Source organism: Patella vulgata, chromosome 8 (assembly GCF_932274485.2).
Source record: "Patella vulgata chromosome 8, xgPatVulg1.2, whole genome shotgun sequence".
Lineage (NCBI taxonomy): Eukaryota > Metazoa > Mollusca > Gastropoda > Patellidae > Patella > Patella vulgata.
The window spans coordinates 4,158,971-4,185,168 of record NC_065886.2 but is presented as its reverse complement, the minus strand read 5'-3'; the positions used below and the strand labels follow the sequence as shown (position 1 = coordinate 4,185,168).

The 26,198-nt window shown below is 35.4% G+C and overlaps 1 protein-coding gene across 3 annotated transcripts in view; it reads left to right on the top strand.

Annotated features, from left to right (window-relative positions):
• The first annotated feature begins 11,975 nt into the window (after positions 1-11,975).
• LOC126829934 (rho guanine nucleotide exchange factor 12) overlaps positions 11,976-26,198 on the top strand; it is a 122,899-nt gene continuing 108,676 nt past the window's right edge. Inside the window, exon 1 of one of the 3 annotated variants that reach the window (XM_056102764.1) lies at positions 11,976-12,297. The gene's annotated coding sequence lies outside the window, so the exon portion shown is untranslated. The remainder of the gene's footprint in view (positions 12,298-26,198) is intronic. The other 2 variants (XM_050560108.2, XM_050560112.2) reach the window with 2 other exon arrangements.

The following is a 26,198-nucleotide window of genomic DNA, read 5'->3' as shown; positions in this document are numbered from 1 at the left end:
TTAACTGTCTTTTGGGTTTTTTTTATTGATCACTTGGAAATCCCTTTTTTTATTTTTACTAAGGTATCTGTGGGTAAAACAGCTCTTACATTTTACAAGTTGTATATATTTAACTTACCGAGGAATCCCTTTCAAATCAAATTACAATATTGTGAACATTGAATCTCTAAAAGGATATTTTCCTCTAAATGCAAATAACACACCAAGGCTTTAACAGGCATTATACAAGAGCTAAATCTGCCTATTGCAGGTCTTTCTTTGGGCCTTAAATGTTATCTTAATTATTAATTAGACATTTATTAACATGTCAAGACCATAATAAACTCTCGATGCTATCAGATGTCTCTGATTTTAAGTAAATTAGAATGGTTCAGCCATTTAATGATTTAATTTGAAAATGGAAAGTCAAGGCTAAGACTCGAATGACAAGTACAGTGGTTAAGGTCAATACACATACCTTGTCAAAATTACATCCATTGATAACTTCGCTCAAAATAAAGTAATTTGAATGAAATTTCAATATATTCATTTCACATTATCTATTTTTGAAATACTATAACGAGAATGGACAGATCTTTATCTAAATCTTACATAATGCTTCTTTAATGTAATATTTGGATCTTCAAGACCGATAATCCACTCTATTTTACCAAGAATCTTACAAATATTTTCATTATTCATATCCTTCGAAAAAACGGTAACAGTTATGTTGTAGTATACCGGTGTTGTTGTTTGAATCAGTACCTAGTGATATATGAAAATTGAGGCACCTAAATCTACCTCCCCTGCCTCATTATTTCAATTTTGTCAAAATTCTCTTTTGAAGTTTAAAGGGAGATAATTCAGTCAATCTTATTTGCTTTCATTTATCATTGTAAAATAATCTATATTTACAAGACTTAGTTTGTGTCTATAAATTAATCTATAGTGTTCTGTCTACACCATTACTGTTTTATTTGACTGTGTTCCTCTCGTGAAATAAAACACGGTTTAACGGCCTACTGTTCTGATCTACTGGGCTAATAAAGATGCAGTGTGCTATGAGAGAAATATTGCCCTGTCAGCTGTGTTTCTACCTACTCCTCTTCAAATACCAACTGGCAAGGGATCTTTAACAAGCACTTCCTTCATCCTGCTGCTCTTGCACCAATGATAGGGAGACCCCACTGGGAAAAGTAGGGGAACTTACTCGGCAAAACAGGGATAAAAACTGGGACCCGGAATAATCTAGAGACAATTTCAAGACCAAAATTGTTCATGCAGAAATCAGAGATTTTTTCCAAAAGTGCCATTTTTTGGTTACTTTTCATCAATAAATTTGGGAGAAAAAAATAATCATTTTCAGTCCTTGATATTTGCATGTTCTCTCTAATACAGGTAGATCTGCAAGGAACAAATATTCCACAATATTTTAAAAAATACTATGTATTTTCTCATTCATTTTTTTTTTTAATTATTTAAGTTTTCGGTCTCTTTTAATTTGTTATATTTTTTCTGTTTTTTTTTTATTTTTAAATCGATAGGCCTAGGCCTGAAATTCTTTGTTTACATTCACGACCAGGAATAATAATAAAAAAAAACCCGCAGTCTTGAACTTAGATGAAAGAAATAAAAACAAGCCTTCATACAACCACAAGAAAACATAAATATTTAATCGTCAATCAGGTTTATTTGAGCATTGAATTATTTCAATATTAACATGTTCTAAATAGGGGCTTTTTTTTTTTTGGCAAACATATCACCCGATGGTGGTTTTGCTGTCAAAAGGAATTGATCGGCTGAGAATCACGTGACGTCGGCAATACTATATACCGGAAAACACCGGAAAACAACCGGAAAACACCATTTTATATTGAATACCGGAAAACACCGGAAAAACACTAAATACCGGAAAACATCCTAAATACCGGAAAACACCCTAAATAGGTAACCCGGAGCCTGGTCCTCTGTGTGCGGTTTTGGACCAAGTGAGCGCCGATGAAGGAAGGTCAAGGTCATGTTCGTTTTACAAATAGCCCCCCTCCCCCCCCCCCCCAAAAAAAAAAAAAAATCCGATTTTTTTTTCTCCCAAATTTTTTTGACGAACAAAATTTTCTGTCCCCCCAAAAAATAGAATTTTTCCGAAAAATTGGTTTTACAAAAAAAACATTCCGTAGGAAATAATTTTACAGAGAAAAATACTGGAAACAAAATTTGAATTTTTTGAGAGAGAAATTTGGGAGAAGAAATTCTTAAAAAAAATCTGAAAAGAATTTTTTCTTTGACCGTAGGCGATCGCTCGCTTGTATGTTAATGAACTTATTTCATCAGCGCTCACTTGGTCCAAAACCGCACACAGAGGACCAGGCTCCGGGTTACCTATTTAGGGTGTTTTCCGGCTTTTAGCATGTTTTTCAGTATTTAGTGTTTTTCCGGTGTTTTCCGGTATTCAGTATAAAATGGTGTTTTCCGGTTGTTTTCCGGTGTTTTGCGGTATATAGTATGGCCCCGTGACGTAAACTAACACAGGGTCAGAGTTGAGAGTTCAGAGGTCATACACCTCTTCAATAGTGAGATAATATATTATAAAACATATCAATTTATTAACTTTATATTGCACGGATATCGTATTTATTTCCCAGTTGCATGGGTGTGTAACCACATTTTTATACATTGTGTTGTAATGTTATTTTTAGCCCGAGATAGTTAAGTGCGCGTCTGAAAAAATAGTCCAAAATATGGCGTATAAATTTAGAGAAAATAGTTCACAATTTTTATCAAAACATCTTTCTTATAATCAACCAATTTTAGATTTAAAATACATAGGAATACTATAATTTATATATAAGAACCTTTGGCTAAACAATTTAAAGCGAAATTGAAACATTGTTGCACTTTATAACTATGTGACGAGGCCATCATATTCAGAAGCATTCACCCCAAAAGAACGTCCTAATTCGGAGATTTTCGCAATATTCATTTAGTCAACTAGCATAATTCCTCTTTTAATCGAATCTACTATAATATTGGGATCATGTAGTAATCGACGGGTGTAAATCTGAAACAGAAAACTAGGTGTAAAAGGTGGAAATAGTTTATTTTGTGCAACGGCCAAATCCTGTATCGTACCGTAACTTGACAGTCAAGACCTTATCCAGTGCAGTATTCTATGGCCGAGATTTAAACCTCCCAAACGTAAATGCTGCTATCTGGTTCCAAGCAAATGTGCTGCTGCTGGGACCAAAGATTCAAATAATTCACCATGCCCTTGCCGGACAGGTAAGAGAACTTTTAACTTGATAAATAAAGGAATAAAAATGGCCCTCCTAGTCCTAGTACTATTCTGTGTGTGTGTGTGTGTGTAAACACAGCCCCAAACGTGAGTTAATGACACACTGATCAAATTTATACTACCATTGATCTAGTAGCACCTGGCATAATTTTACACATTCATTTGGGTTCAAAAATAAAAACTACAGAATAAATTATTCCCTTTGTCTAGTTTTTCATGAAAAGAAAACATTGACAGGCTTTTGAAATGTGCAGGTAAACTAGGAAAGCATATCCTTGTTGACATACACAGTTAAAGAAATTCTCATACATCAACGACAGTACCTGGTATGACCCAAGTAATAACCCAATCCTACCCTATAATAACTCATTCTAACTAATTATTATCTCAAACTGACAGGCTGCTTCAATTATTTCAACCACAATGATTTAATATCCGGAATATTTGCAAAAATTATATGGCAAACCTGACGGCTTATTTATAAGCATGGGTGATAAAGTTCAGGTATTAATACATTTTCTGTAAATTATAGTATTTTTTTTAAATTAATTAATTGAAACTCACTACAAACTTGTTTATAGTAATGTTTGATAGTATTGGGATTATACCGATAAATAGGGGCCTAACTGGAATGGCGAACATTGGCTATCTACATTTTTTGCAAATTTACAGTGATTTAAAACATTGTTTTTGAAGTAATTGCTTAGTTTTACATGAGATACCTGTAGTGGGTGGTATTATTACATGTAGGCTGTAAAATCATATTGAGGTTTACATGAGAAATTAGACCTTATTATAACATATATATATGTATATGTGAGAGCTACATGTACCTGAGGGGATCAGGTGGCTAAGTGGGTAAGACGCTGGCTCGCTAGCCTGGAGGTCGGGTGTTCGATCCCTGCATTGGCCAAGAAAGTTCATCCAGATTTTCGGGCGTGGTTCCCCCTTGTCAGTGATGCAGTACGGAGGGCCTGACAAGGACAGCTGTCTAGTCCTTCGGATGAGATGAAAAACTGAGGTCCCGTGTATACATTGGAATGCACGTAAAAGATCCCTTGGCAGTTGGAATTCGATATAAGAGTAGGCGATAGTGCCGCTGCCAGGGCAAAATTTCCCTCATAGCACACTGTATGGCGTATGCCCGTCTTCATTAGCCCAGCATAGGAGCAGAACAGTAGGACGTTAAACCCCATTTCATTTCATTTACATGTACCTGAGAGACTATTCACAAATAGTCTTAGAAACCATCAATTTATCCCAGAAACCATTAATCAGATAGTCTTCAGTCTTTCTTTGCTCCCAAATTTTCCAACAGTTACAAGATGCCACCTTCCTTGTTTATGCATTCATAATATTTATTTGTGGGCAATACCACTTCGATGGAAGCGTATGTTAAATGAAGCTATTTCACATACACATCACATGTATATCTTTGAATCAGTTCACCAGACTTTCAGGTGAAGAATATTGGGTTAAAACTGGATATACATGTATACAGTTCATTTCAGAATTCCTACAAGCATTTAGGGAAAGTCCAGGGGATAAGGGTCATTTTCTTGGAACATCATTTTGCTCTCCTGCACTCGGCACACGGATTGGACATTATACATGTATGAATACTAGAAATAAATGTGGGGGTTGGATGGCTGAATGGTTAGCGCATGTATGTCGTATCATAAGGTCTGTCATTGAGTCAACTGGTGTGGTTTTGATTCCCCTGTTTAAGGTGACAAACCTGGTGGGTTTTCTCCGGGTCCTCCGGTTTCCTCCCATTGCTAAAGACCCTTACGCACAAACTAGTTATTGAAATGAAATTGAACCGTGTGTTAGTCCTGAATGATCTAGTTTGAGTCCAGTGGATGTTAAACAACTTCTCCCTCTCTCCCTCTCTGTCCAGAAATACATGCACCTGTCACAGACATTGTCAGACACAAATTCCAGGTATTGTCCAGTAAATATACATGTACAACCCCTCTAGTGGCTATCATTTTGTATGGCACATATTTATTTTTTATCACTGTTTTATTAAAGATCTTTATAATAATACATATCCAAACACAAAGTCCAAAATATCAGGTACATGTAGATGTATTACATGTACATATGTTATATCACTTACACATCTACACACATGTAAGATCACATACATGTACACACATGTAAGATCACCCATACACATGTAAGAACACATACACATGCACATATGTACGATCACATACACATGCATGCATGTACAATCACATACATATGTACACATGTAAGATCACATACACGTGCATACATGTAAGATCACATACTTATGCAGGGCAGGGGACCTGACAAGGACAGCTGTCTAATCATTTGAACGGGACAAAAATTGAGGACCTGTGCATACATTGATGTGCACATAAAAGATCCCTTAGAACAGAAAAATATTTGATTTTAATCAGATTTTGAAAAATCAAATATCAAAAAAAATCTCATATTTTATTGATACACGACAACCGACAAGACAAACCTGCAGGCAGACATGAGAAACTACATAACTTTACAAGGAGTATACAACAAATAACAAATAAAGTGAATGGACCCGGGAGGGTGGGGGGGGAGGGAGAAACTGTCAGCGTCCACTGCACTATACCGTCCCAGTCCTGTAAAGATACAGGCATCAATCATAATGAAAAAATATGATTTACAAGAAAGGTAATAGAAATAATGTGACCGGTCTTGATTGTGGTCGACGCCTGTATAGCAAAAGTCTGCCAGTGAAAAACAGTAAATGAGTTTCCAAAGTTAATGGGAAAGAAGGACTAAAATACAGTTTTAATTGGGGGTGGGAACAGATTCTGTGTTAATGAAATCAAGTACTAAATTTCAAAGATTTAAAAAAAAAAAAGGAACATGTAAATGGATTATTCAAAGGTGCAATTGAATGTACAAACAGGATGTTAAGTTATTAATCAACACCGTCGACATGTATTCAAGTTACATCCACAGCATCTCAAATTGTATTTTAAATGAAATGTAAACAAACCCCCAGTTGTGATCTGATCTAAATATACATTTACTAAATTAAATTGAGCTTCTGTATTGCACAGCGAATCTCCTCGATAGATTTTATAGCCAAACATCACATGTTATCTGTTATCATAATCATCTGAAATTCATTACATTTCTTTCAAATTTCTGATTGCTGAAGTATTAAGATATTTGATGATTTGGTTTGGTTAAATAGGCTGGCTACATTCTTACTGAAAGCAGCATATTTGTGTTGAATGGATTCTTATAATACACTGGTCAGCTTGAATGGTTCAGGGGAGGGAGAATGGTCAGATTGTGTTCAGCAGGGTGGGTGATGGTGGTCAATTTGTGTTCAGCAGGGAGGTTGATGGGTCAGTTTGTGTTGAATGGTTCAGGGAGGGTGATGGGTCAGCTTGTGTTGAATGGTTCAGGGAGGGTGGATTCTTATAATACACTGGTTGGTTGCATGTGTACAAATGTAGGCTTAAATAAATTTAAATGAAAAATGATTTATTGTTGTTTTGAAGTGATAGATTTTTTTGTTAATTTTAATGTTTATTAAAGAGAGTTATTCCCCTTTAGATTGCTTGACCTTTATAGTGGGCATTGTTATTCTGACAGGACCTTTAGATTGCTGGACCTTTATAGTGGGCAGTGTTATACTGACAGGACCTCTATAGTGGACAGTGTTATACTGACAGGACCTTTATAGTGGGCAGTGTTATACTGACTGGAATTAGGGGATTGGGTGGCCAAATGGTTTGACACGTCGCATTAAATCATATGGCCAGGTCTGTCATTGAGTCAGGTGGCGTGGTTTTGATTCTGCGCATGTACGTGAAAAGGAGTACAGTTTCCTACCACAGATAAAGACCTCTAAGCGCGAGCGAATTATTGAAATAAAATTGAACCATATGTTAGTTCTGAAATAATTTAGTTTTTGTCATGTGGACTTAAACCCCGTCTCCCTCTCTCCCCTCCCTCTCTCTCTCTCCCTCTCTCTCTCTCTCTCTCTCTCTCTCTCTGACTGATATTGTCAAATAAATTGAACTATCCTGAATGTGGTGAAGTAATATATTTAAACAGAGTGGTTTCCCTTCGAACAGATTAATGGACCATGTAATCATCTTCAATGTTAACTATCGAATTATTGCGTACTGTAGTAGTTGGACTACTACCATTCATTCAAACTAGCTGGCAGTATTTGTAGTTGTACATTAGGTGGATATATATGTTGTTACACTAAAATATCCTCGTATTACCAAAAAACATGTATTACTAAAAAACCTGGCATGGTGAGAATGAGTTCTACTGATTATACCAACAGTGGATTAATGTTGTGTTCTCGATCCCATGCTTTTACATGACCAATCTCATTAATACATATATCCTATTTCGTTTCGTTTTTATAGTTCAAAATTTTGTTTTACTTGTCTTTACTACACTAGGATGTGGAAGAGTTGTTATTTAACTTGTGTTCTGAATGGTGTCAGGGATAAGCCAATGAAACGGTCTGTTATGGCGAGCTTTAAGCGTGTTTTTCACGAGACTGTGGGTAATCCACAAGTAACATCAATGCTGATTGGTTAATCAAATGTCTGACGTCAAAAGGGTCACATCGCTATAACTTGTCAGATCTTCATGTAAGTGTAGGCCATCGAAAGTATAAAAAAAACGAAACGAAATATAGATCTGTATTTTAATCAGATTGTTACATTACCACTTTAGTACACGTGGCTTCGATTTCCTAACCATGTTGCCTGGAGGTCGGGTGTTCGATCCCTGCATTTGCTGAGAAAGTTCATCCCGATTTTCCGACGTGGTTTCTCCTTGTCAGTGATGCAGGACGGAGGGCCTGACAAGGACAGCTGTCTAGTCCTTTGGATGAGACGAAAAACCGAGGTCCCGTGTAAACATTGGAATGCACGTAAAAGATCCCTTGGCAGTTGGAATTCGATATAAGAGTAGGCGATAGTGCCGCTGCCTGGGCAAAATTTCCCTCATAGCACACTGTATGGCGTATGCCCGTCTTCATTAGCCCAGTATAGGAGCAGAACAGTACGACGTTAAACCCCATTTCATTTCATTTCCTAACCATGTTGATTTTTTCTGACTTCTCGGAGATAATGCCAAAAAGTAAAATGTTAGAACCCACTTTATTTCCGTTCCTGCTGCTCTGTTTTCCTCCAAACAAATACCCAATCTGTGGTAAGAGATGATAATGTGCCTGATGCCTGCCATAAAATAAGACATCTGTCACAAACAATGTCAGACATTATTCCTCTGGTGCCTATCATTGTTAGGAGCCATGGTGGCTAAGTGAGTAAGGCGCTGACTCGCTAGCCTGGAGGTTGCGTGTTCGCTCCTGCTGTTGGCCTAGAAAGTTCATCAAAATTTTCCAGCGTGGTTTCACCTTGTCACTGGTGCATGACAGGCAGCCTGACAAGGACAGCTGTCTGGTCTTTCGGATGTACCCATTGATGTGCACGTAAAAGGTCCCTTGACAGTTGGAAATTGATATGAGTAGGCTGTAGCGCCGCTGTCTGGGCAAAATTTCCCTCATAGCACACTGAATGGTGTAAGCCGTCTTCATTAGCCCAGTAGGAGCAGAACAGTAGGACTTTATACCCCATTTCATTTCAGTCAAAGTTAAAAATGTGTACATGTACAGCCTCAGTTTTTTACTGACATACTAGGTAAATCTAAAATTAAATTTGTATATCCATCCAAGTCTGATACAGTTACAGTGGTTATAATATTATATTACGTTGGGAATAAAATAAGATTATTTGTAAATGAGGTTTAACATCCTACTTTCCAGCTCCGATATCACAATTCTATGGAATACAATTACTGCTTATTACTGAGTGACGTTTCCACTAGGCTTCTATAGTCATTAATATCAAGCAATGAAGTATGGAATTTATACATGATCGTAATTTAGTACACATCAAGAATAACTACATCAGAATTAGACTTTAAAATAACATGATTACCAGACAGGTAGCATGGTTACTCATACATGTATGTCTGGAATATTATTTGTTTGTGTATGTATTTTAGTACACATCAACTATAACTATATCTACATCAAAATTAAATATTAAAATAACTATAATTTAATGTAGTTACAAGTAAAATCTGATAAATGGTTGTTTTAATGATAGCTTTACAAATGAAAGACGTCATTGGAGCACAAAAAAAAAATAATTAAATGCATATATAACTGCGTTATAAAATGTTTGTTGTATTACACATATTATATACGTAATATATTAAAGAGAGTTGTTACTGGCACTGTAACTCAGGTATCATTTAATCTTGTGTATTTAGCACTAATTTCTTACACATTCGTTTAATATCAAATCTTTGTTTAAAAATTCGTAAAAATCATTTAAAATCACCCAAAATCATCTAATTTGTACTTGTGTCCGGTTTAATTTCCTGACCACTGATTCAAAAATTAATCATTATACATTAATAATCAATTGGGTTGTTTATTTTTTACCAGTGATTGAGAAAATTAAAGGTTTGTAAATTGGACACTCACTATCCGATTTGATATTAAATGAGTGTGAAAGAAATCAGAGCTAGATACACACGATTAAATGATACCGAGGTCTAGCAATCTCCGATATAACATGAATAGTAAATAATCAGTTAGGATAAAGTTAGATTTGTCGATTTCACTGAAATTTATACATGTTGATTTCTGATTGGATGACAGTCTTTGTTCGTTGATGATTTTGCGTCTAGAGATAAATACCAGCTTAGAGATGTAAATAATGTATTGATTCACATTAACACAAGATTTACCAGTAAACTAAGATTAATAAATAAGGTGACTTCTGCTTAATCTTTAAAACATAAATTGATGTGTATTAACCCAATAATCACAATATAACATCAGATCAGCTGAGTTAGATACTTTATTCTAACCTACTTCACTCTAATTCAATACTTTACTTGACTTGATAATAATAATAATGTATATACATGTATGTAATGCACTTAATAATCCATCCATATACGCATTCTCAAAGCGCAACATCTCAGGAGTCTCTCGTCAATAAAAACACAAATAAACAATCTGTTTCTAATCTGGATAATAGAGTTTAAACAAATGAGTTTTTAGTTGTAACTTAAAACTTAAAGATTGTGAAAGTTTGAGACTCTTTAATGTTTATTGGTAACTGATTCCAAAGCCGAGGTGCAGCAGCCCTGAAACTTTTATCACCAAATTGTTTTAGTTTTGTTTTAGGAACCCGAAGTATATTTGTGTTACGCGACTTTAGACTTTAGAGTACGTTTGGATTTATAGTTTGTCAAAAGTTCGCTCCAATTCAATATTTAATCAAAGAGAGGGTTTACTCCGTTATATCTGAGCTTTCGCTTTGATCATCGATCAGGTTTGACCAATTGATGTTACCGTATGTATTTATAATTTTGTATATTTATAAGAAACAGAGTATATAATAAAAATAGGGCGTACACTGTAATAAATAATAAATGAAAGTTCATCAGATATCTTCCATTACTCTAGGTTCATCTCACATCCAGATTCTCTCTTTATTTAACTTGATAGAATCGATAACTTTAAATATATTACTTGTCTTTCATCACTGGGTGGTTGAGTGGTCTAATGCATGTACTTTAGGCTAAGTGGGCAAGATGCTGGCTCGCTAGCCTGGAGGTTGGGTGTTCGATCCCTGCTTCCTCCCACTGTTAATGAACCCTAAATAATTTGAACCACATGTTAGTACCCAAATGACCTGTTTTTTTGTCGAGTAATTTTCATCATTAATGCGTGGGCACTGGATAATTCTATATTCTATATTTTGTATTTTTCTTTCCGTATAAACATTCAAGAACTACATGTAGGTACATGAAACATTAGGTTTTTTTTACAATTTTACTTTTGTCTGGTTAAGTGACAAGGAGTAGGGTCGCCTGTCCAACCTCGTGGGTTTTCCCTGGGTCCTCCGGTTTCCTCCGGTTTCCTCCACTGCTAAAGACCCCTACGCGCAAGCGAATTTTTGAAATTTCATTGAACCCGTGCGTTAGTCGCGAGATGACCTAGTTTGTGTCGAGTGGAGTTAAACCCCATCTCTCTCTCTCTCTCTCTCTCTCTCTCTCTCTCTCTCTGGTTAAGACATTTTAAGTTTTAATACTGGTGGATAGCATGTGAAAGAAATATAGAATACATTGTGGTGGTGAAACTGACACCAAACCAGTAGGCTAATTAATTTCAAACACAAAATCTTCTGGAAATAATATTTCACCAAACTACGAAGTTATTTGTTTTTAAGACATTTTTGTGAGTAGGTCAATTTAAAAATTGTGGGAGTGTTAATTTATTGCATGTGCATACATGTACATACACCTACCATATGCATGTAAAATCGTGAATTGATGGGGGCCAGTAGATAAAATATCAGATATTTATAACTGATCAGTTGTTTTATTATCGTAAATATAAAATGTAAGTTTATTTGTTTGGTTGATCTTTTTATAATCCAGGTATACTCTACCTGTTTTTGTTTCAATTATTTAGATACAGGTATCTCTAGGGAAATAGGTGTATTTAAAAGAAACAGACTATAATTATATTGTCTCGATATAGGACTATATGTATGTATTGAGGCGTATGCCAGCTTACAAGAGGTTTAAGTTCTATACTAGACCTGAACACTGTATATATATATATATATATATACAACCAGCTTGTCATGCTTCTACGATTTTAGGTCGTGCTCAAATGACACGCCTCCTCTGAACATTGCCTTTATAGTTTTTGTTGGATATTACGCGGAGTGGAGCTGTTTGTTTGAAACTGTGATAAAACTTTATAATATTCAAACCATTGTGGATATTCTCGACTATTCTGTATTATTCATTCATCCAGGAGGATGTTTTTTGTGTTTTAAGACGTTCACTATGGTATATTATACATGGTATATTTATAAAATTTATTATTGAAATGGATTTTTACCCCAGGGCTGTTTAATATGTGAATATACGAGGTAACATGTGTTAAGAGAATATTGTTGTAATATTTAATGATATTTATCAATTGTTGTTTTTTGTTCAGTTAGACTTTAGTAAGATATTGTTGTTGAAAGTTTTTAAATATTTTATAAGAAGAGTATATTGATTTTGTCATATTTCTGGTTTGTTTTATTATTGCTAAAGTTCGATTTACAGGTGTGTCGTTTTAAAACATTTATGAGTTAGATATTGTAAGATATAGGACAGGATCCTGAAGGTGGGGATATGGTAGAGGGCAGAATCAGGTAGGGGGGATATGATATAGGGCAGAATCAGGTAGGGGGATATGGTAGAGGGCAGAATCATGGAGGGGGGATATGATATATGGCAGAATCATGGAGGGGGGGATATGGTAAAGGGCAGAATCAGGTGGGGGGGTATAATAAAGGGCAGAATCGAGTAGGGGGGATATGGTAGAGGGCAGAATCATGGAGATAGGGATATGATATAGGACAGAATCATGGAGGGGGGATATGGTAGAGGGCAGAATCGAGTAGGGGGATATGATAAAGGGCAGAATTGGGTAGAAGGGGGGGGGGGATATGATGCTGGGATCGTCATCTAGTTTGTGTGTTTTAATCTTTCATAGTGAGTGTTCCCTGTTGTAATCTTCGTAGCCTCCCCTTTCCCTAACTCTTATTTTTATTACTCTAGGGTATTATTGATATATTATTGATGAAGTTTTGTCTTTTAGTTATATGTTTGTTTGTTTTGTTTTATAAACCGCGATTGAACTCTTCTAATTTTGTTTTATAAACCGCGATTGAACTCTTCTAGTTTTGGAGCAAGACCAACTCTATATTAGTGGATCTGTTCAGGTCCAGATTCTGTAGTGGTACGGCTCCGGGTCTGGACTGAGTACCATTCGCTTTCTGTAATGTAAACAAGGTTGAAAGTATACTGTTGGACCAATTTGAAGAAATTATATTGAGAGGAATTGGCTTAATATGGGTATATTTGTCAATCAATTGGGAATATTTGGCTTAATATGGGTATATTTGTCAATCAAGTGGTCATGCTACAAACAGCTCATTCTAAGTACAAAATAAATACATACATACATACATAATTTGTTAAAACAAAATCTGATTTTTGATGGGGCATGCCCAAATCTACATGGGTGGTTAAAATGTCTGTAATTCACTAATATAATTGTCATGTATTAGTCATATTTGATTCAATATAAGGCAGTGTTGTAGACTTGAATGCTTCTATTATATATACTTGATATTATATTCGTATTCTAATCTATTTATAGTAACACATGTAGCATATATCATTGCATGTATACAGCTTATTATTCTATTTAGATTTATCTATTTAAGCTTTAATCATATGGTTTATGGGCAGTGTCCTTAAAGAGGAAGTTTTCTCCTTGCCACGGTGTTTCTATATTTCTTTCATTGTCTAGTGGAGTGATTATCAAACTGTTTTAAAAGTCAGGGCACACTTGAAATCGTACAAATAATTGTAGGCGACCCGATATACAAATTTCCGATGAATATTATAAAAATGAAATTGACTAAATATCAAATGAAACATGCCTTGAGAAATAAGTTACACATATCACTCAATCTGATCAGAATACAGATCTATATTTCGTTCTGTTTATTTTATACTTCCGATGGCCTACACTACATGAAGTTCTGACAAGTTGTTGTGATAGGTCGCGTCAGAGGTCGTACGAGCGGCTTTTGACCCATTGATGTCATTCATTTGATTAACCAATCAGCATTGATGTTTCTAATGGATTACCCACAGTTCCGTGCAAAACATGCCTAAAGCTTGCCATAACAGACCGTTTCATTGGCTAATACCTAACACCATCCAGAACACGTCAATGATAACAACTCTTCCAGATCCTAGTGTAGTAAAGACAAATAAAACAAAATTTTGAACTATAAAAAACGACATGAAATAGGATCTGTGTTTTAATCAGATTTTTACACATATGCAACACATACATAACCTGTTATAGTATATCTGTAATCATTGGTGTAATGAAATGGTAAATGATATTGTAATGATACATTTATTTTTTATATACAAGATACTGATTTCTCTGGAATACCACAGGGTGCACATAGACAGCTTCTAGGACACACCAGTGCGCCGGGGCACACACTTTGAGAACCACTGTGATCTAGTGTTTTATAGTTTCACCACAAGTTACCTCTTTATGGTGTCAATAAACAATATTATATTATTTCCTTTCAATGTTGTTACTTGACAAGGAAGTGTTGGTTCGGCTCTTTATTTTACACTAGCGCATGCACGCTGTATTAAAAGATCTGTCATGGAGTCAACTGGCGTGGTTTAGATTCCTCGGTTGTACGTGAGTAGGGGTCGCCTGTCCAACCTCCAAGGTTTTCTCCGGGGCCTCGGTTTTTTTTTACTACTGTTAAAGACCACTACGCGCAAGTGAATTATCGAAATAAAACTGAACCATATGTTAGTCCTGAAATGACCTAGTTTGTGTCAAGTGGACATTAAGCCCAATTTCTCTGTCTCTCTCATATCCATGTTAATCCCAAAATGACCTATTTTGTGTTGAGTGGATGTTAAACCCCATTTCTCTCTCTCTCTCTCTCTCTCTCTCTCTCTCTCTCTCTCAGTAAGTTGCTAAACCAATCCTGTGCCAATTTAGTGAATTTTTCAGTAATTACTGTACTAACTACGATACATGTAGTTGTAAGTGAGACTGTATGTTGCGTCACTATGTTAGAAATACCTATAATTGGTAGGATAATTGATTGCTATATAATGGATAGTTTAAGTAGAGCTGATATTTATAATAAGATATAATAACCATATTGTAATAGAACCCAGTCTTTCATAATAACTACCAGTTTTATTATTATACAAACATTATGAGAGATTCGATAACGAGTTGGTAGTTCTCACTATAATAGTTAAAAACTACATAATTTCATTCAAATTGATCCACTATGAACCGAGAATTAAGCAATTGAAATTTCTGCCTAGCCTCGATCATCATTACTAAAGTCAGTACGATAAACAGCATAGTCTCGATTATCCATTTAATCGTTTAATCGTGAAGGAAAGTTATGCAATAAATCGGCCCATAATCCACTAATCATCGCAGGCTAGCGATGTCATCTAGAGTTGATTATAGTCTGGATAGGTTAATTATTGTCTGATTAATAATTTAGATAACATTTCAGGCCTAAAGAAAGACCTGCAATAGACAGATTTAGCTCTTGTATAATGTATGTTTAACTGAAATGAAATGAAATGGGGTTTAACGTCCTACTGTTCTGCTCCTACTGTGCTAATGAAGACAGGGTTTTATTAACTAAATACTTCTACAGTTCTTGTATTAAAGATGTATTATGTAAGATTTAAATAAAAAGCTAGTCGTTCTTGCTATAATAGTTTTAAAAAATAGATAATGAAAAATTAATATAGTGAAAACTTCAGACAAATTACTTCATTCTGAAGGAAGTTATGTAGCAGAATAAATTGATCATATCCATTGTATCTTTATTAAAGATATAATATGTAAGATTTAGTTAAAGAGCTGGTCGTTCTTGCTATAATAGTTCAAAAAGTAGATAATGAAAAATGAATATAGTGAAAATTTCAGACAAATTACATTTATTCTCAGTGAAGTTATGAGTGTTTTAAGTTTTGATTTAACATTTGATGCCAGTAAAAAATCTACAATAGATAAGTTTACATGTAGCTCTTACTTAATGCATCTTTAAAACCTTTCAGGGGGGGAGGATGGCCGAATGGTTAGAGCGTGCGCGCGCTGTATCATAAAAGTCTGTCATTGAGTCGACTGGCGTGGTTTCGAATCTCCGGTTGTACGTGACAAGGAGTAGGGTCGGGTCGCCTGTCCAACCTCGTGGGTTTTCTCCGGGTCCTCCGGTTTCCTCCCACTGCTAAAGACCCCAATGCGCAAGCGAATTATTGAAATAAAATTAAACCATATGTTAGTCCCGAAATGACCTAGTTTGTGTCAAGTGGACATTAAAGCCCATTTCTCTCTCTCACTCTTTAAAACCTTCCACAATAACTTTCTGTATTATTAATTAACAATAACTGTCCATGTTCGTTTTTAACAGACAATATGTCTACTGTTTTCTCATGCACGTCAATTACCACCAAGTTATTTCCTAGTTAAAGTTTAAGAAAATTGTATTTAATATATTATATGAAGCAGTAAGAGTTGAATAAATTGGTTTAATCAACGGGACATGGATTCGATTATAGACTAATCAGAGTTGTTGATAAGCTAACAATGATGTCATTATAATCATTGTATCTTACTGATGGTTTAAAATTAGAACAAACCACCTTCAGTCTTTACCTATATTATCAATATTCCCACTTTATCATACATGTACCACTGTAGGGACTTCATCTTTTATTGGTCCCCACTTTATCATACATGTACTACAGTAGGGACTCCCATCATTTATTGGTCCCCACTTTATCATACATGTACTACTGTAGGGACTCCCATCATTTATTCGTCCCCATTTTATCATACATGTACTACTGTAGGGGGGGGGCCACGTGGCTAAGTGGGTGAGACCCTGGCTCGTTAGCCTGGAGGTCGGGCGTTCGATCCTGCATTGGCCGAGAAAGTTCATCCAGATTTTCCGGCGTGATTTCCCCTTGTCATTGAGGCATGACGGAGGGCCTGACAAGGACAGCTGTCTAGTCGTTCGGATGGGACGGAAAAACTGAGGTCCCGTGTACATATTGGCATGCACCTAAAAGGTCCCTTGGCAGTTGGAATTCGATATAAGAGTAGGCCGTAGCGCTGTGGCCCGGGCAAAATTTCCCTCATAGCACACTGTATTGCGTATGCCCGTCTTCATTAGCCCAGGTTAGGAGCAGAATAGTAGAATGTTAAACTACATTTCATTTCATTTCATTTCATTTTGATTTTTGTTTAGGATCCATCACATACTCTATTTCATTCATCACATTGATATCTTGTCTTACTGTAATTAGTCCCCCCCCCCTCCTTCCTCCTTCCAACCCTGACCAAAAATCAACCAAAGTTAAAAGAACATGTATTATGTGAGATAATAAAAGGGTAGCCTACTATTAAAGATAAGAGATATTAGATAGTGAGTAGAACTTCTTGTATTAACAACAGCTCTATCTGTTTATTTTATGACTCTCTAACATCTCTCATTACAACTTCCAGATATCTCTCCCTTTTAACATATATACACTCATTTAACCTTATAATAAGTCTTTTAGTTCATCTCCTCTTCTCTTCCACCATGTTGATTCTCATGGTAGGTTAGTATAGGAATCTGTCTACAAGTTTCTAGTACATGCCAAAGATCACTTGCTTGTTTTAATCTAACAGTGAGTTGGCAACAATTGTCTTATCTTACACCATTTGGAATTTGAAAATGTGTTGGAAATACTTCACTATCTTTCTCATCAATGTAGCCATGAAATAAACTACCACGTGTTCAATCTGTCTAAACATAAAGTTGGTTAGGGATGATGCAAACTTATGATGAAGGTCTGGATGTACAAAGTTGGTTAGGGATGATACAAACTAATGATGATGGTCTGGACGTACAAAGTTGGTTAGGGATGATACAAACTTATGATGAAGGTCTGGATGTACAAAGTTGGTTAGGGGTGATACAAACTTATGAAGGTCTGGATGTACAAAGTTGGTTAGGGATGATACAAACGTATGATGAAAGTCTAGATGTACAAAGTTGTTCAGGGATGCTACAAACTTATGATGAAGGTCTGAATGTACAAACTTGGTTAGGGATGATGAAAGTCTGGATGCATGAAGTTGTTAAGGGATGCTACAAACTTATGAGACAAAGGTCTGGATGTACAAAAGTACAACATAAACTATTAACTAATGAACTTATAAAATATATACGAATATTGTGTGGTCAAGATAGATCAATCATACCCTACTCTTGCACAGTGCTTGTCACTTCCAAGATGTACATGTGCATTCCCTCCTGTGTTTTAGTTGATGGTAACCTTGGTTTCAAGTTAAAGATGTATTCCCCCCTCCCCTACTGGGTTTTATTGGTTGGTTGATGGTAACCTTGGTGTCAAGTTAAAGATGTATTCCCCCCTGCCCCACTGGGTTTTATTGGTTGATGGTAATCTTGGTGTCACATTAAAGATGTATTCCCCCCCTGTGTTTTATTTAGTTATCTATCAGTTTAAAAGGTTAATGTGGTATGAGTTGTCAAGTTTAATGGTTGTTTTATCAAACTAATATACCATGCAGGATAGATGTTTTACATGTAGGATATATATCACAGGTTATAAAAACAGGGTGATAAACTGGCTTGTGTACACACAGAGAATTTTATTCCAGGGTTTTAATTAATCCATGTTTTTATTTTCCTCTAAGGTTTCTTCTGATTGAGTTGTCTCTTTAAAGTACGAGTTTTAATTGAATTGTATCTTTAAAATATGATTTCTTTTTTGAGTGATGTCTTTAAAAAAAGAATTGGATTTTGAATGGATTGTCTCTTTAGAATTAAAGTTTGTGTTTTGATTGAATAGTAACTTTAAAATTAAAGTTTGTGTTTTGATTGAATAGTAACTTTAAAATTAAAGTTTGTGTTTTGATTGAATAGTAACTTTAAAATTAAAGTTTGTGTTTTGATTGAATAGTCTCTTTAAAATTAAAGTTTGTATTTTGATTGAATAGTTTAAAATTAAAGTTTGTGTTTTGAATGAATAGTCTCTTTAAATAAGAGTTTGTGTGAATGATGTAGGTGTAATGACAGTACGAGATGAAAATAAATGAAGTAACTTGGCAGTTTTTCCACATGTTTCTATTTTCAGATGATCTGTTTTAAAACTACCTGTTTTATCTAATTACTTGTGCAGTGAGGTGTTGTTACTGCTCTACAGTCAATTTAATTCAATATTTATGATTGAATCTATATAAAGCATCTATGGTGTAGATGGAAAGTCATATCTATTTGATAAGGCCAGATGCATATTTCCTCATGGTCACATGATGTAAACAGGGTTAGGGCATGTGATTGCTGTCGAGGATTGTGGGTTAGGGTTAACCCTACAACCCCAACCCTAACCCTAAATACACTGCATACATTTAAAATAAATTGGCTTAGAAAGACATAAGTGCCAAATATTATGTGGTGAACTGTATACATGCATCAGTTGCCCAGAAAGGACTTACATGTAGTTACAGCAGTTAGATTGGAACCAGAAACACATTGATCTCGATCTCTCTCTCTCTCTGTCTTCTCTCTTTCTTTCTCTGGGAGCCACCCTGGGCCTTGCTAGCCTGGAGGTCAAATGTTCGATCCCTGCATTGGCCGAGAAAGTTCATTAGGATTCCCCTTGTCAGTGGTGCAGGCTGGAGGGTCTGACAAGGACAGCTGTCATCAGGATTCCCCTTGTCAGTGGTGCAGGCTGGAGGGTCTGACAAGGACAGCTGTCATCAGGATTCCCCTTGTCAGTGGTGCAGGATGGAGGGTCTGACAAGGACAGCTGTCTAGTCATTCTGATGGGACGGAAAACTGAGGTCCTGTGTACACATTGGTGTGAACATAAAAGATCCTTGGCAGTTGGATTTCAAAATAAAAGTAGGCTATAGTGTCGCTGCCCTGGCAAAATTTCCCTCATAGTACATTGCATGGCATATGCCCGTCTTCGCCCAGTTGGATCAGAACAGTAGGAAGTTAAACCCCATTTCATCTCTCTCTCTCTCTCTCTCTCTCTTTCTCTCTTTTGAATTTTCTTTTAAACATGTCTATCTATCTACTGGAGGTTTTTCTATTTGATGAGAATAAGTTGACTTATTGACAGTTGTTTTGTTTTGAAGAGATTCCCTCTCTCTCTGTGTTCCTGTGTTGATTTAGTGGGTTGACTGTGTGTTTAACATACATCCAAGTTTTCCTCTCCTGTCTCTTCTACACATGTACTACAATCTGTTAAAAACATACATTATTCCATTCCGCTACATAATCCACATCTATTTTACAACAAATTAATGTTTAGACAAGGGTAATATAATGAAAATACACCAGTGACTATTGTCTAGTCTGGATTGATATCAATAGTAGTCAACAAAATATATTTCATTAATGTCCATGGCAGTTGTGTTTTAGGATGTCAATACAGTGACTATTTTCCAGCGTGGATTTGATATCAATAGCAGTCAACGAAGCATGTTTCGAGGTTCATGACAGTTGTGTTTTAGGATATCTTGGGTTTGAATATGAATGTGGGCCGAAAGGAAGCTTGGAGATTTTGTCAGTGAATGTCAAAAGTTTTTTTGATGGGATGAAAAGGCAAAGTCTTTCCAGTTATAAAAAACAACTTGACAGTTAGAAATTATGGATGAAACAATGCTGCTGCCTGGTCAAGATTCTCCATCCTTGTATTCCACATATAAATAAAACTGACCATGTTCATTTCAAAATATTAGGTTGATTGTTGACCAGACATTAAACTCAATTAGTGTGATAATATAGTTTGATATACATAGGGCTCTTTCATGATATATTGCATGTTTATGGCTTTATATATATATAGCGCTGTATCATGATATATAATATAGACTATATATTACATGATAATAGTTTTATATCTAGGGCTGTACCATAATATAATATAGACTATATATTACATGATAATAGTTATATATCTAGGGCTGTATCATGATATATAATATAGACTATATATACATGGTAATAGTTATATATCTATCGCTGTATCATGAATCATGATATATTATTTATAATGTTTAGGATAATCAATTGAAGTTGGCGAGAATTATGATCTCCTTATGAAGTTGTATAATTCTATTCTATATAGAATTCTATAAGTTACAATAAGCGTATGATCTATTCGTGGAGTAGTTTAATTCTATTCAATATCATTCTATAAGCATATTGTTAACATTATATTTAACGACTACAGTACTGGGTGGGGCTTAACAATTTACATATTGTCAGTTTCATTCAAATGAACATTTTTGAAATATTTAAAAGTTTTAGAGAATGGTTGGTAGTTTATTTTAAGATGAATGCACGAATTTGATATTTTATGATTCATCAAGTTGATCTTTGAATATAAAATAGCAAAACAGAGTTTGGTCAAATTAGGATGTTACAGCTAGCCCTCTGCCCCCCGCTATAGACAGAGGGGGTGGGGGATGGCCGAATGGTTAGCATGTGCACGTTGTATCATAAGTTCTGTTATAGATTTCTATGACATGATTTCTATTCCCCGGTTGTATGTGTCCAACTTCGTGGGTTTTCTCCGGTTTCCTCCCACTGCTAAAAAAAACTCTCTATGTGCAGACCAATTATTAGTCCCAAAATGATCAAGTTCGTGTGTGGAGTGTAGTTATAACCCCATTTCTCTCTCTCTCCCTCTCTCCCTCTCTCTCTCTGAAGACAGAGTTATTATTGGATCTTTTCTATTTGTATTCATTGTTCACACCAATTTCCAGTAATTACTTTCAGATTGATGGTACAAAAATTTGGTGAATGTTCATACAATTGATATGAAATTGATACACTGAGTTTATTGTCATGAGAAAAAGAAGGTTATGTCACATGAGAGAATGACACTGTAGTGTAATGTTAGTTGCTGTCAACTAGTACCAGTACATGTGTTTTGCTTCCTGGCAACCTACATTTGTTTTATCTGAGTGAAAACCATGTTGATATAAGAAGTGATTAATTAACATCCTTGATGCCTATCTTGTATTAATTTAAATAGTCCAATAATAAAAGATTTGTAATATGACCTGACTGTGATGTAGGAAATTTGATAAAGTTTTTGTTGTTTTGTTTGTATCATGTAACATGAGGATGTAAATTTATTGTTTTCTTATTTATCAATAATAAGATATTTGACAGTGGGATGATGACTAGCTACAATAGTTTATCAAACATTATCTTGATAATTTAGAAAGGGTTTTAAACTTTGATATTAAACTTGATATATATAAGCCAAGCGTTATCAATTACCTGTCAATCAAATATAGATACTTGAAATCATATGAAAAGTGGGTAAAACTGAGGTTAAACATCACTCGAGTTTGTGTGAGTGCAGAATTTCGCTAATAGCATACACATACATGTAGCATATGCCAGTTTTCAATTGTGCTGAAAAGCAGGAACTTAAACTCCATTTGACTTGTAATTACTGACAGGTATTATACACAAGGCAGGGTATTCCCACTCATGTCACCTGTCTTTTATTGATTACCATCTTTCTTTGTGGAGGGTGGCTGACTTTAAAGCGTGTGCTTTAGATCATAAGGTCTGTCATTGAGTCAAGCAGGTAGCGTCGTTTCGATTCCTCGCTTGTACGTGACAATGAGTAGGGTAGATTATCCAGCCTATTTAGTTTTCCAACTGCTAAAAACCTCTATTCACTAGCAAATTATTGAGTTAAATTAAACAATATGTTAGTCTCAAAATGACCTAGTTTATATCTAGTGGATGTTTAACCCCACTAGCAAATTATTGAGTTAAATTAAACAATATGTTAGTCCCAAAATGACCTAGTTTATATCTAGTGGATGTTTAACCCCACTAGCAAATTATTGAGTTAAATTAAACAATATGTTAGTCCCAAAATGACCTAGTTTATATCTAGTGGATGTTTAACTCCATCTCTCCCTCTCTATCTGTATATCGTGATTGACATGATATATGAGACTTGTTTGTGATATTAGATGTCAAACGTATATAGTTGTTAGGCGGATGTATAGGTAATATTGTTTCTTACTAATGATTCAATATGACTGTCTAACAGGATGTCATTGAAGTGATATCTCCTTCTGATTAAAATCCACTAGGATATAAATACCTACGTAAAATAAATAATTGGATATGATATAGTCTTATCACATATATATAATATCAGTGGTCAATACAGTGTTATGGGTGTTGTTAATAACCTATTTCTAGGCTGGGTTCCTTGAAGTAAAAAAAAAAACACAAAATGGAAAGTCACAGGTTCTATTCAGGTGTTGGGTGAGAAAGTTCATCACGATTTCCCATGTTATATCTTCCTTGTCAGTGGTGTAGGATGGAGGGCCTGACAAGGACAGCTGTCGAGTTGTTCGGATGGGATGAGGAACCGAGGTCTTGGGTACACCTTTGTGTGCAGGTAGAAGATCCTTTGGCACCTGACATTCAATATAAGAGTAGTGCCATTGTCCGGGTAAAATTAACCCAGTCGGAACAGAACAGTAGGACGTTAAACCCCATTTCATTTCATTTCATTTCATTTCATTGAAAAAAGCAGTACCTCTTCAGTTGACTTGGGATCAAAATTTACTCCGGTGATTTCCAATATTACTTGTTTAATAACAGATTTACCACATGTCTGTACATTAGTTGGGCAGCAGGACGACAGACCTGGAAATAAATGTACAGTCTACCTAATTTTTTTTGATTGATTTAATTATATATCTTCAATATGTGTAGATACAGAATCCTGCCACCCTTTGGAAAATTTATATATATTCAAAATGACCACCTTGAAGCACTTTCTGAGTATTCATTTGGAAAAATTTGTGACCGATTCTCTTAGACTTTCGTTTAAAGGTGGTTACGATAAGAATTCGCCCTGCTCAATCCAATGAACTTAGGTGATGACTAATTCAGCTAGGGGTCCAAATTCAAAATTGGGGTGTGGGAGGTATATTAGAGGTCGAGCATTATTTTATTTGATACAGGTATCGTGTTGATTCTGATTGACTAAAGACAGACATGTTAAAAGATTTATTCAATCTAAAAAAAACCTGAAATATTTATTATCTTATATTTAGCCTTATTATTTAATATTCTCGTGGTATCTTAGCAACATGCTTGACTAGTAAACTAGAAAATTTATGATGAATTTTTATGTGAATTTCGTGCTTCAGATATTTTATTATGTGATATGACTGTATCTTCATGCACATGGTTCATGTATTGATAAAAACACAAATTTTATAACATCGTGTCGAAGGAACGCTTTTCTTTCAATAATCATGGTGGTGTTTTGCGGGGATTAAAATATGGCAGCCATTATATTAGATCTGTAACGCATGCCTTAATTTATTAGCGTGTTTAGTCGCTATTCTTATTATTGTTTTGAGAAGGCGTACGTGACATTGTGACACTGATTTGAATACAAATCAGCCAAAACAAAATAATGAATTTTCAATCTAAAACACTGAATTTTTATGGAGTTTTCGAATACTAGGTGCAAATCCTGAGTGTAATGATTTTATGTGTATTATATCACATTGACTGTGAATCAATACAGAGAGAGAGGGGGTGAGAGAGAGAGAGAGAGTTTAACGCCCACTCGACACAAATTAGGTCATTTTTGGACTAACATATGGTTCAATTTTATTTCAATAATTTGCTTGCGCGTATGGGTCTTTAGCAGTGCGAGGAAACCAGAGGACCTGGAGAAAAGCCATGAGGTTGGACAGGCGACCCTACTCCTTGTCGCATACTACGGGGGAATCGAAACCACACCAGTTGACTCAATGACAGATCTTATGATACAATGTGCATGTGTTAACCGTTCAGCCATCCAAACCACCCTACCCTGATGTTATAAAAAATGATACAACTGACTTTGTAGGATAAGTTAGCATGGCGCCTGCATTTAGAAGTGATATCAGCCTGTGTTCTAAAGAATGTTTGTACAACCTGCCTCATACACCACACCCTTCATTACTTATCTGTTCACATGACTTGAGTAGGGTCACCTGTCCAAATTCATGGGTTTCTCTAGGGCCTCTGATTTCCTCCCACTGCCAATGACCCCTACTCGCAAGCGATTGATTGAAATGAAATTGAGACATATTTTAATCCCGAAATGACCTAGTTTGTGTGAAATGGAGGTTTTAATGTAATTGTACTGTACATGTATTTCTCTCTCTCTCTGGTTTGAATGTAATTGTACTGTATTTCATGGTTAAAGTGTTGAAATAGATATAGATGTTGAATGTTATGTTACTAGAGGACTGGACAGTGGATAAAGTGTTGAAATAGATAGGATACTGTGTTGAAATAGATATAGATGTTGAATGTTATGTTACTAGAAGACTGGAGAGTGGTTAAAGTGTTGAAATAGATAGGATACTGTGTGATGAATAAAGATTATAGAATAGGTTATTACTAGATATAATATATTATAACATGCTTCATTGATTATTTAGGTCAAGATGTTTTTTTCTATAGAAATATGGAGATTATTATGATACACCTGTTATGTCTTTATATCTCACAGCGTATCACCATATATAGTTTATAAATCATATATATACCGGTATATATAAACAGGTCTTTATGTCTCATGGTGTATCACCATATATAGCTGTATATAGAAGTTGTATACATTTAGGCCAGGGAAGTTGTTTTAAGTGTTAACATTATTTGAATGAAATCTTTGATTTATTCTGCAACTTGGAATCTAGCATTCTTCCTGATTAGAAAAGGGTTTAAAGTTTGCACACAAACATTTATCATCATTTAACCCAGTCTGTAGAGGCAACTTGAATCTCTGTGTCTAACCCTATACATGTATATATATACTACTCTCTGATGACTGTTATAAGTTTTAGTTGCTTGTCTGATAAATAAAAGGTTCCTTGACAGTTGGAATAGAAGGCGGAAAAGACTGTTTTTGTGTTATTGACCAGAGGGGTTAATACGTTGGTTCCTAGCCTAGAGGTTGTGGGTCGGCTTTTGGTGTTGGCCGAGAAAGTTCATCATGATTTTCCAGTACAGAGGTGCAGGGCCTGACAAGGACAGATGTCTTGTTGCTCGGATCGTAAAAAAAACCTGTGGTCCCGTTTACACATTGGCGTGCACGTAAAAGATCCCTTGGCAGTTGG